Source organism: Cebus imitator, unplaced genomic scaffold (assembly GCF_001604975.1).
Source record: "Cebus imitator isolate Cc_AM_T3 unplaced genomic scaffold, Cebus_imitator-1.0 Scaffold540, whole genome shotgun sequence".
Taxonomy (NCBI): Eukaryota; Metazoa; Chordata; class Mammalia; order Primates; family Cebidae; genus Cebus; species Cebus imitator.
Window position 1 is genome coordinate 936,056 of NW_016107855.1, and position 12,267 is coordinate 948,322.

The 12,267-nt window shown below is 42.4% G+C and overlaps 1 long non-coding RNA gene across 1 annotated transcript; it reads right to left on the reverse strand.

Annotated features, from left to right (window-relative positions):
* Positions 1–3,321: 3,321 nt before the first annotated feature.
* On the reverse strand, positions 3,322–11,030 carry LOC119468960. Its single transcript, XR_005197771.1, has 4 exons — positions 8,511–11,030; positions 6,384–7,264; positions 5,707–5,788; positions 3,322–3,448 (listed from the first exon to the last, which is right to left on the reverse strand). It is a non-coding gene; the product is annotated as an uncharacterized LOC119468960 (long non-coding RNA).
* Between the last annotated feature and the right edge of the window lie 1,237 nt (positions 11,031–12,267).

Consider the following 12,267-nt stretch of genomic DNA (forward strand, 5'->3'; position numbering starts at 1 on the left):
AAAAAAAAAAAAAAAGGCAGGATTAAGGAGAACTTTCCAAATGCTTACTTTCTACAAAGATAAATGTTAAATTCTTTTTGTGAGGTCATCTCTGTACCTAAATAGGCCAGAGAATTAAGCTGCTGCAGCCTGGAAGAGACTAATCTTCAGATGAAGTGACAATTGCATAAATTATACAGACCTCCTTTCTATTGTCAGGAAGTTTTAACAATGAGTTCTACTGTTAGAATAACGACTTCTCCATTCCCTTCAAAAATCACTAATATCTTGGCATTTTCAGATTTTATTTTAAAATGTTAAAAATTATATCCAAATAGGCATACAGTTTACAACAAATGTCTATGATGAACTGAATTCCTTCATCAGAGGTGACCAACATAAGTGAGACCGCTGAGGCCCCCACATGTGGAAATATTTGAAGATATGGGAATCTCACTGGACATTATCATCCGTGCAAGTCCCTGACATGAAATGGCACCGTGCTTGCGTGCAGCCTAGGCACATCCTCCTTCATATTTCAAATCATTCCTAGATTACTCATAATACCAAACAGAGTGTAAATGCTACGTAAATAGTTGTTGTACATTATCATGTAGAGAATAAGAACAAGGAAGAAATGCCTGTACGTGTTCAGTACAAATGCAGCCATCTTTTTTATGGGAGGGGCACGGATATTTTTGATCCAAGCTTGGTAGAGCGTGAGGATGCAGGACCCACAGATACAGAGGGCTGAATAGATTTCACACACACACATTTTGCTTTGCCCTATTCAACCACAAAATAAAGGGAACTCAAAGGCCACCGGGCAAGAGGGAGCTGACTTGCATGGAGGCCAGAAAAGTCTGGGGTCCAGATTCACCCTCAAGGTGGTAAAGCTTTAATACCTACCAGAGAACAATCGATGTGACTTCAAGCTTGCTGTGGACAGGACGAGGCTAAAATAAAATCTGAATTCTATACAAAGCCCAGAAATTCAAAGAAGTGCCCTTTCTAGAAATAAAATAAAACTGAAAAAAAGTCTTGACAGCATGTCTGTGAGGGTAACAACGAGCCAGTCCAGAGGTGGGTGGCATCGAAGATTAATAGGAGTGGAAAGCCTGGACCCAGGCCCCACCAGGCATGGGAGCCCCAGGCTGAAAATCACCAAGGCTTTCAGTGCCTCCAGCATTTCTGCAAAAGGCTCTCTAGGGACATTTCCAAAGACAAGGACACATGGGATTCCTAGAGCAAAAAAGCAGCCTCAATCAATGTGAGCTTGCATGAAACAATTTTAAATATATATTTTAAAAAATGGAATCCACTCAAAGAAAGTCAGGAAGAATCAACAAAAGTAACTGGTGGAAACATTAGTACCTCAAGAAACAGAAATCTGAAATAAACCACACAATGAGTTGGTTTTAAATACAGACCATGAAGTCTATAACAGAGGAAAAGGCAGAAGATTCCTGAAGCAATGGTGAGCACGAAGAAGTATCAATAGCTTGATCAATCTCTAAAATCTTTTTAATGTTGGGGTTTCAAAAAATGTTTAGAACTAAAATATTGGTCAAAGGTGATATGGAAGGAAAAGATGAGCATTTAAATGAAGAAAGTGGCTGTGTTGCTTGAGAATAGGACAGAGCTCCTGATTCACTTTAGATTTGGGTAAGCAATATGCGATGAGTAGAAATGGAAACACAGGCGGGTGCAGTGGCTCAGGCCCGAAATCCCAGCATTTTGGGAGGCCGAGGCAGGTGGATCACCTGAGGTCAGGAGTTCAAGACCAGCCTGGCCAACATGGAAAAATCCTGTCTCCACTAAAAATACAAAAATTAGCCAGGCGTGGTGGTGAGCACTTGTAATCCCAGCTACTCAGGGGGCTGAGGCAGAAGAATCACTTGAAACCGGGAGGCAGAAGTTGCAGTGAGCCGAGATCGCACCACTTCACTCCAGCCTGGGTGACAGAGTCAGACTCTGTCTCAAAAAAAAAAAAGTAATTCTTTTAATCTCTTTTGTCTTAGAGTCAATTTTGTCTGGTGTTAATATTGTGCATCATCTTTCTTTATCTTTCTTTCTTTTTTGAGATGGAGCCTTACTCTGTCACCCAGGCTGGAGTGCAGTGGCACAATCCCGACTCTCTGCAACCTCTGCCTCCTGGGTTCAAGCGACTCTCCTGCCTCAGCCTCCCGAGTAGCTGGGACTACAGGCATGTGCCACCAAACCTGACTAATTTTTTATATTTTTAGTAGAGATGGGGTTTCACCATATTGGCAAGGCTGATCTTCAACTCCTGACCTAGTAATCTGCCCACCTCAGCCTCCCAAAGTGCTGGGATTGCAGGCATGAGCCACCGCGCCCAACACTATTTTATGAGTTTTAAAATTTTTTAGGGTCAGGGTCTTGTTCTGTCACCATTCCTGGAGTGCAGCAGCACAACCATAGCTCACTCTAGCCTGGACCTCCTGGGCCACCACAACTGGCTGATTTTCCAAAACTTTTTTAGAGACAGAGTCTCACTGGGTTGCCCAGGCTGATCTAAAGCTCCTGGCCTGAATGAAGTGGTCCTCCCTACCAGGCCTCCCTAACTGCTGGAATTACAGGCATGAGCTGCCAAGTCTGGCCAAGAATTCTTTTTTTTTTTTGAGACGGAGTTTCGCTGTTGTTGCCCAGACTGGAGTACAATGGCACGATCTCGGCTCACCGCAACCTCCACCTCCTGGGTTCAAGCAATTCTCCTGCCTCAGCCTCCCGAGTAGCTGGGATTACAAGCACGCACCATCATGCCCAGCTAATTTTTGTATTTTTAGTAGAGACGGAGTTTCACCTTGTTGACCAGGATGGTCTCGATCTCTTGACCTCATGATCTACCCGCCTCGGCCTCCCAAAGTGCTGGGATTATAGGCGTGAGCCACCGCACCCGGCCTCAAGAATTGTTAAAAGGAACCATTCCACATAGAAGACAAAACAATCCTACGCCTGAACATATGTTAACAATATAGCTGCGTAATACCCAAGAAAAAAATGATAGGGTGTATAATTCTCCTTGTAAGAGCAATTTCAGATCTACAACCATCTCTCAGAAGCTGAAAGGCTAAGCAAAGACAAATATGAGTAATGATTCCGAAGATTTGAACTACAGAGAAATAAACCAGAGCCAAGTACACGTAAGAGCTCTGCACCTGAGAGACAGTCCTTCTAAGCTCGCAGGAGACGCCGACATCAGCTGAACACGCCCTGGACTACGGAATCAACCCATCTGCCTCCATCCCACACTCTGACCGTGAAGGGGGATGTGGGGGCTGGGGAGAAAGCTGCCAAGTATGACAAAGACTCATTTACAAGTTCTCACCTTCATAACAGGACTCCCCACAGTAACAGTGAGAGTGACACCAAATGTTGGCTAGACCGGACTTCACCTTTTAACACCACTTCACACTCAGGTCCAAATGGCACAAATATTTTCCGGATCCTAAAAGAGAAAGAAATCCAAATTGAAGGTCCTTGTATCTAATTATTTTGGCAAGTATTTCCTACATATTTCCTTTGTCCAAAAGACCGAGCTAGGTGCTGAGGATATGAATGATGTTCCCACCTTTAGAGCTTATGCTTCAAAGAATATAGACAAGGAGAGAGGCGATCACAATGCCATGTGCACAGGGGGTGTCAGCAGCCACGGTGCTGCCGGAACGCTGTTTATAAGAAGTCTGGGAAGAATGGAGGAAAGTGTCCCAGAAGGAGCCAGCCCAGGGAAGCTGAGGACAAGCAGTCCAGGCACAGGCACTCACACTGGTGTGGGCAGGACTCCTCTTCTTCTGTAGGGTCCTAAGAGCAGACTGAGCACACAAGAGAGTTCTGTAACCCAGGCGGGGGGAGAAGCCACGTGTGTCTCAGAGCAGAGTGTGCTTCAGGCGAGGGTAATACAAGCCGGCTCAACACCTTGACAAGGGAGCTCTGGCTGTAAGTCAATATTCACTTATGGTTTGAGGGCCCAGAATTCATGGACCTGGAGAAGAAATGAAGAAATATATCTTAACAGCTGACAAAGTCAACTACAGGTATTGATCGACTTACCACCTATGCAACTTACGACTATTCGACTTTACGACCACAATCGCTAGCCACGACTGCTCCGCGTCTGGCAGCGCAAACGTTGCCCAGCTGGGCGTACGACAGTGCGGACCAGCTTCCGGCAGCACTACCATCTCTGCCTGCACCATTTCAACTGTACATATAGCCTACTCAACTGACGACCAAATCGTGTTACGACCGGTCCGCGGTCCCGACCGTGGTCGTAAGTCGAGCACTAGCTGTAGTAGCTTCTGGGAGGAAAAGAAAAGGTGAATGAGAAACATCAGTACACCGTGGCAGTGGGGACAAAAAGCCAGGCTCATCGCTGAGGTCCTGCAGCCCCACGCCACCCTGCCTGTGATGACAACTCTGGCCACCCCTCCCTTGTCACTCTCAGTGGGGACCTTCTCTTCTGCTCCCCACTTCCAAAGACAACACCGTTCCATTCACAGACTCCTGGGCACCTCTAAAAAGACCTTTCACCTCAACCCTTTCCTTCAATCACCTGCTTTTCATCTAAGCTGAGGATCTGAAAGTAGAGAGGAAAAGCCAGGAAAGGGGAGGTGGGGAGGGCAATCTGATTTTACCAGGTAAACAAGGGCCACTAAGAGCAGCGAGGGAAGACTAAACCTCTCCACCAATGCTGGTTTGCAAGTAGTGGTCACAAAACTGGGACACTGAAAAACAGTAGCTGCTGCCCCTCTTCCCTTCCCCACTCCCTGCCATCCAAATGGTCGTTGTAACCAGGAAAGATGTGGAGTCTGGAATCACAGCAGCTACAACTGAGCCTGTGAGAGACTCTTGCCTTCAGAGTTCATGCTAAAACTGCATTTCCAGGTATTTCAAAAGCTTATGTAAGGCAACTGACAGATAAATTAGAAAAAAAGACTCCCCTTACCAAGTGAAGGCAGAGTCCCAAGATTGACTTGTTTCTCTCCTTCTTTCTTTTGATAAACGACAATAAGTCACATTCAGTCCCATTTTACAACATTAACAAGTAGAGGGACCAGGATCTCTGAGCTTTCAGTGATTGTAATAATAGTGCTACAAACAAATTTGTATGATTTTATAAATAAATAACAATGAAATATAAATAATGACACAAAAAGTAAAATATTCAGATTCAGTGTACATTGTAACATGTACTATGACAAAATGGGGCCTGAGGAGAAGATCCATGGCAATGCCGGTGTGAGGTGGAAAGGGGCAGGGAGAGCCTGGCCCTGAGAAAGGAGAAATCAAGCACTGACTCTGAGTGCAACTGTTACATCAAAGAAGAGCACCCGGGAAGGCTGCCTTCTCCCCACTGACGTGGAGCTGAGGACCCCGATGCCAGCTGCATTGAGCACAGGAAGGTGGGTCTGGGAAGCTGCCCCAACACAACAGGCATGGGGAAGCGTCCCCTCCTCAGGCACTCAGACACTCCCTGGGTGAGAATAAGGCACAAAGATGCAAGTGACTACAGACCCCTGACCAGAGCTCAATCGGTTCAATGACAATGAGTCTATGAGACGGCCTGTGTGTTGCTCAGAGCTACAGTTCAAAGTGATCCAGATGCAGGAGTCCTTGTCACTGCCTGAGCCTTGGCAGAGGCCAACAACAATTTTTTCCTGCCTCCATCCAGCCCGGGAAAAACAATTAAAATTACATCGAACTCACCATTATAGCTACTGAATTCTTTGGTGTCACTGTCAGTCATGTCTTCCTGTTTTCTCTCACAAATCATAAGCCACTGCTTAACCTAAAAGAAAACCACACAGGCTCTAACTTTCCAGATGTGGAGCCTATCTGACTCAAATACTACCACCTGTCTTTGCCCCATCGTCACGCAGTTGCTCTGGAGGGCAGAGAAGACAGCACCCCAGTAGCATGTGTACCATGTCAGGAAAAGCACCACTCCCAGCTATGGGGGTGCGGTGACCACCAGCAAGCGAGCAGCTGCCCCACAGATGCACCTGAGGGAGCTGCTTCTCCACCGCAACAGCCACCCAGAGACTCACAGGTGGAAGCACTCACTCACTCTGTGATTCAACTCTAAACGGGACATCTCCTCGGTGAAATCATCATAAAACTGCAACAACAGAGCAAAACAGAGGTAAGGAAGACAAAGCCACAGGCAGCCTGTCACCTGCATAGATGCTTGGGGTGTTTTAAGCCATCTTCAAGAATGTTTGCACAAAAAATATGTTGGGGTGCTCTCAGTTTAAGACAAAGCACAAAGCTTACAAGAAATTAAGGCCAACCAGTAACTCCATGAAACAAACTAGCTTTGTGGGGTCATTTGAAAAAAGTTCAACTATTAAATAACAACAACAACAAGAGCAAAAGCATCTCACCCCATCCTGATGTCACTCTTGAATCCCGTGGTTCCTTTCCGCAGTTTGAACCAACAGACTGCACAGGAAAGGGTTTCGCTGTGCTTAGCAGGTTCCCATGTAAGGCATTAGAATCTGGGTTGCAGATGGAAGAGGAACCCATCCATCCAGAGACAGTATTTGGTCCCAAATTCCCAGCCACAGAGTTCTGCACATGTTCTCCCATGACAGCTGGACAGGGACAGCCTCCTGAGAAGCCACAGACTGTGGCACTGCCAGCCTGGCACTGAGGCAAGGCGACACTTTCAGCTGAAGGGAATGTTCTTAAATTCCTCTGGGTGAAGGACACTGTGCCGGGAGGGGTCACATCAAGAGTGCAGGCATGGCAGCAGGCATGTTCCGCATCTCAGCTGCAGAGCCATGAATGGTTCCACTGGGAACAGGTCCTGGTCTCTGAGCTCACTACTTGCAGCTAACAGAGCTGTAGAGATGATTCCTCGATCTTCATCCACAGTCCCCCAGTAGGACATAGGGAGGCGTGAGTGGCTGATCCCATCTGATGACTCAGACCTGACTTGCTCAGGAGAGCCGGCCTGACTGGGTCCACTTCCTTGAGGCTGGAGGTCAAGTCCACCTCACTGGGTTCCAACAGATGTCCACTTTTGGAGGAGGGATCTTCACTTGATCGAAGGTTGGGTTTCCATCTTTAGGCTTGCTACTCAGAGAAGCAGTTTCAGTCATTATTTCATAACAGAGTTTTTTGGATGAGAGATGGCAATGTTCCTTTTCCTGTGTTCTGAAATGAAATCTTTTCTCTCAGTTTCTCCACAGCCTGTTCCTCTGATGGGGCTGGGCTGGCTGGAACAATTGTGGTGCTCGTCTCGCTGGTGAGATCACTCTGACTGTGACAACATTTCTAAAAATAATCAAGATAAACTGAATATCAGAAATTCAAGTCATGCTGGTATAAACTCAGATAATGTAATAAAGAAATCTACATGGGTTATCTTTCTGAAATAGATGTGGTCTACACAAAAGAGTTACCTTGCAACTGGGAAATGCAGGCTATTAGAAAGTTTACATTTGTTTCTTTGTAAAAAATATAATATGAAGGAAATAAGCAGGAGATATACATCAGTTGTATCTGAAATTTACATAGATAAAGGACGAGAGGCAAGTAAGTTTTTGAAAATTTAAGAAACTTGTGTAAACTTTATAATGAAAATCTAAATACATTAGTCATGAGGGGGAGTGGGGATCAGAGGCGCAGCCGGATTGCAGGCCCTCCCCCCCCGCATCTGTCCCTGCTGCTGCCTGTGCTTGAGGAGTCAAAGATGTTGGCTCTTACATGCACTCATCCCTCTCCTGTGTCTAAATGTGTGTGGTTCTATTAATGCATGACTTATCGCTGTAATTCCACACCACTGGACATTTGGGGGAAGCTTAGTATAAGCAGTGGATAGAATAATTTCTCCTCTGGCTCCTTCTAAGCCTGTTCACAATCAGGCTGGGCTTGGCAGTGAGCACTGTGGCTCCTTCCAGTTACAGAGGAGCCCAGGCCCTGGGGGTGGCAGCACGGCGTCTTCACAGGCTAAGGCTCCAAACGCCATGACCTGCCGTTCTGCAGACCTAAGCCAGGTTATACTTTCACCGTCAGAGGCTATGCTGAACAGCAACCTCACTGCTTCCTTTAAATGCTCTTATTCCTTCAGGTTTCATTTCTCTTTTTTGTCACTTTTCTTCCATCATTTCTATCACACTTCTTAGTCTTTACTCTCAAACGGGCTGGTATTTATAATGACCCATTTATCAGAACATTTCTTTTGCTCAGGACAGAATTTTTAAAGTGGACAAGCAAAGCCTAACGTCCCTTCCAGCCCTGCAATACTATGCAGTCTACACAGAAGTAGAAAAGTGCTCTTCTCACTCATTGGCTTTGCTTCAAGAAATGGGCCCGCTTCTGCAATGATGAAGACCAGCTCACTCAAACCTTGGTTCCCATGAAAATAACTGAAGAGCTTCCAGAATACAATGATAGTCCCAAAGGGATCTGATGTGACTGACCAACATACACAAGGCAACCTCAGAAACGCCATCAGGAACAATGAAAATGGTACAATAAATGTGCTCATCCATCCATATACTTACAGCCAAGTCTCGGCCATCTCTGCTTCAGTCGTCTCTTCACATTTTGTTTGCATGTAAAAGATGTGTGACAGGCAAGGTCCATGACCCCTCTGCCCTCTTCATTTTCATAAGCCACATTCTGTGTGAGATTCATTTCTAAAAAACAAAATCCCAAAACTATCCATTGACACATATAACAACTCAAATGATAAGACATTCTCACATAATTGTTTTATCTAGATGACTGCCTTAGTTATCAACAGTACTGAAGTCTGCCCAAAATTTGTTGGAAAAAGAAAAATCCATTTCCCCAAATAAAACAGCTCTTTGATGACAGACAAGCCAACCGTGCTCATAAAAACAAGTCGATAATTCAGAAGGAGAAATAAAGAAAAACAGTGCTAAGACATAGAAAGGTACATTTCTGCTAGAACTCTCATGAAAGATACAATTTCTGAGCAATTCTCCTTTCACTAGTGTATTTGAAATTTTGTTTGAACTATGGAACACATATTTTAACCTAAAAGATTGACACAGGCCACATGAAAATATATCCTATTCAAAATGTACAAATACTTCTTTTTTTATAGTTACAATGACAGTTTATTATAAAGGACACAAGTGAACCGCCAGATGAAGAGACACGCAGAGCAGCAAGGTGTGGAGGGGTGCTGGGTACAGAGCTTTTGTGTCCTCACGAACTGGCCTTTCTAGCATATCAGTACATTCATCATGCAGGAAGCTCTCCAAGCCTTATTGCTGAGGGGTTTTATTTACGTTTCATTTTCTAGGTATAATTGTTTAAATCACTGGTCATGTAATTGGGCTCAATTCTAACCCCTTTCATCTCCCCAGAGATTGAGAGGGCAAAAGTTTCTACCCTCTAATTACATGATTGGTTTTTCCGGCAGACATCCTTTATCCTGAAGCCATCCAGCCAGTCTTCCAGCCCCACATCCATGAACCATCTTGCTGGCATAAATTCAGGTGTGGTCCAATAGGGGTTGTATGAATAGCAAGACACTCTTATTCAGAAAATTCCTAGGGTTTGTGAAGCTCAGTGCCAGGAACTTGAGACAAAACCCAAATGTACTTTTAAATTATACCACAAACTTGGAATTTGAGAATGGTTAGTACCTGTTGGAAGTGATTGGCACCTATCTAAAAGCCTCAGTCAAAAGTGAGAGGTGAAGAATATTATTTTAACATCCTATTACAGAGTGAAAGTGCAATGGAACTACTGCAACGTAACATTAGTTCAGATAGGACAAATATGGCCTTTAAATTGGGGTGTGATTAGTTTTAATTGTTCTTAGATTTTTTTCACCGAGCTAGGTCATTTTAAGTGAAAGAAAATGATGGAGATCAAAGAAATTGTCGAAAAATTGCCTCCATGATAACTAGCGACATAGTTTCAATATTTGTTATAAACACCCTGTAGCAACTGCTTTTAGCGAACCAATTTAGATGAGATTCCCTGTGTATCAAAGCCATGAGAACAATGGCATATAATGAGAAGGATATTTTCCTATTTTGAAAGGTTTGTGCTTAGAATCTATGTGCTTATAAATCTTAATAGAGGTTTGGAAAGGAATGACTTATCAGTTAATAGGAATACTTGAGTCATCAGCGCTTCTGGTGGGGGAAAAGGCAGTGACCAGAGAACCACTTAATAAAAGTGAAAAAACTAATACTGTTCCTTTGAGACGCATTTTTACTAAAACTATGTTTTCTTTTCATTTGAAAATCAGAACCTATGGCCTATTTAACTACAGTGAAAATAGCTGTTTTTAATAATTGAGTCTATCAAATATGATGTTATGCATGTAGATAACGTAATACACTTTCTTTAAAGTAATATAAACCTAATCGTATTCACATATTTACAGATGAGCAAAAGTGTTTTAGCATCTAGTGACACATTTAGGTAGAAGGTACCTATTTTTTAACTGTATTATTTTAATTATAATCTAAATAAAAACTTTTTTATTCTGTTTTTCAAGCCCACTTACTGTCTTTTTTCAATGGACTCATGACATTCACATGTTCTGTTTTCACAAGTTGGTGATGAAAGCGTATTAGGTGAAATTAATTCTATGGTCACTAATAGGATTCAGAGATGCTGTGCCCACAGTTTCTCAAAGGGACACTGTAGGAGTCTCAGTTTGTAAACATCCATCCGTGTGCAAAACTGTCTCTGCATCTGATGCTACATGCTCATGCTGATGAGAAGACTGTGCCTCCTCATACAGGGTCAGTCAGGTCAAAACCACTTTTGTGGGCATTTGCATCATGAAAATTACAGAGACGAGTGTCACACTAGCAGCCTGAGGGTCTTCAGTGGAACATCTTCTCTTGCATTTTCCTTTAAAAAAGAATCAGTAACAGATTCAATAGTAAATTTTATGTTTCACAACTCATTGTAACATTTATGGGAAAACTCAGTTGATGATATAAAAGCTTTCTTATATGAAGAAACAATATACAGTACTTACCATATTCCAGACTACCTGTGAACCAAAGATAAGCAGTTGACCGAAACCAAAAGCTATGATGTGGTCAAGAGAAATACACAAATCAACAGATTCAGATACTCCTGGGCCCCAGACACCAACAGATTCAGACACCAAAAGTGGGTCCTGTGTATCCATTACACGAGAGAATGATAGAAATGTCAGCTTAACTTTTGTCATTACCGATCAATGTCTCTACAAGGGTGGTCAGCCTATTAGTGTGACCAGCTTCCTAAAATTAGTACGAATAGCAGCCCCTGAAAACACAGACATATATATACTATATATGCTTTAAATATGTATAATAATATATATGTTAATATATATAATTATATATAGTTTACATAAATATATGTGATTATATATACTTATATAATATATACTTATATAAATATATAACATTATATATATTAATGTATATAATATACATACCTTATGTAAATATATATATTATATACTTTATATATTTTTTGTATTTTCATGTGGAATGCATTTAAACATATGTATAAAATATATATAATATATATTTTATTTTTATATGCATTTATATTTATATTTATATTTATATTTATATTTATATTTATATTTATATTTCTTTGGATATATACCCAATGATGGGACTGCTGGGTCAAATGGAATTTCTATTTCCAGGTCCTTGAGGAATTGCCACACTGTCTTCCATAATGATTGGACTAATTTACCCTCCCACCAGCAGTGTAAAAGTGTTCCTATTTCTCCACATCCTCTCCAGCATCTGTTTTCTCCCGATTTTTTAATGATTGCCTTTCTAACTGGCGTGAGATGGTATCTCAATGTAATTTTGATTTACATTCCTCTAATGACCAGTGATGATGAGCATTTTTTCATATGTTTGTTGGCCTCATATATGTCTTCGTTTGAAAAGTGTCTGTTCATTTCCTTTGCCCAGTTTTGAATGGGCTTTCTTTTTTTCTTGTAAATCTGTTTTAGTTCTTTGTAGATTCTGGATATCAGCCCTTTGTCAGATGGATAGATTGCAAAAAATTTTTCCCATTCTGTTGGTTTCTGATTCACTCTAATGACAGTTTCTTTTGCTGTGCAGAAGCTGTGGAGTTTGATTGGGTCCCATTGGTCTATTTTGGCTTTTGTTGCCAATGCTTCTGTTGTTTTAGTCATGAAGCCCTTGCCTATGCCTATGTCCTGAATGGTTATGCCTAGATTTTCTTCTAGGGTTTTTATGGTGATAGGTCTTATGTTTAAGTCTTTAATCCATCTGGAGTTAATTT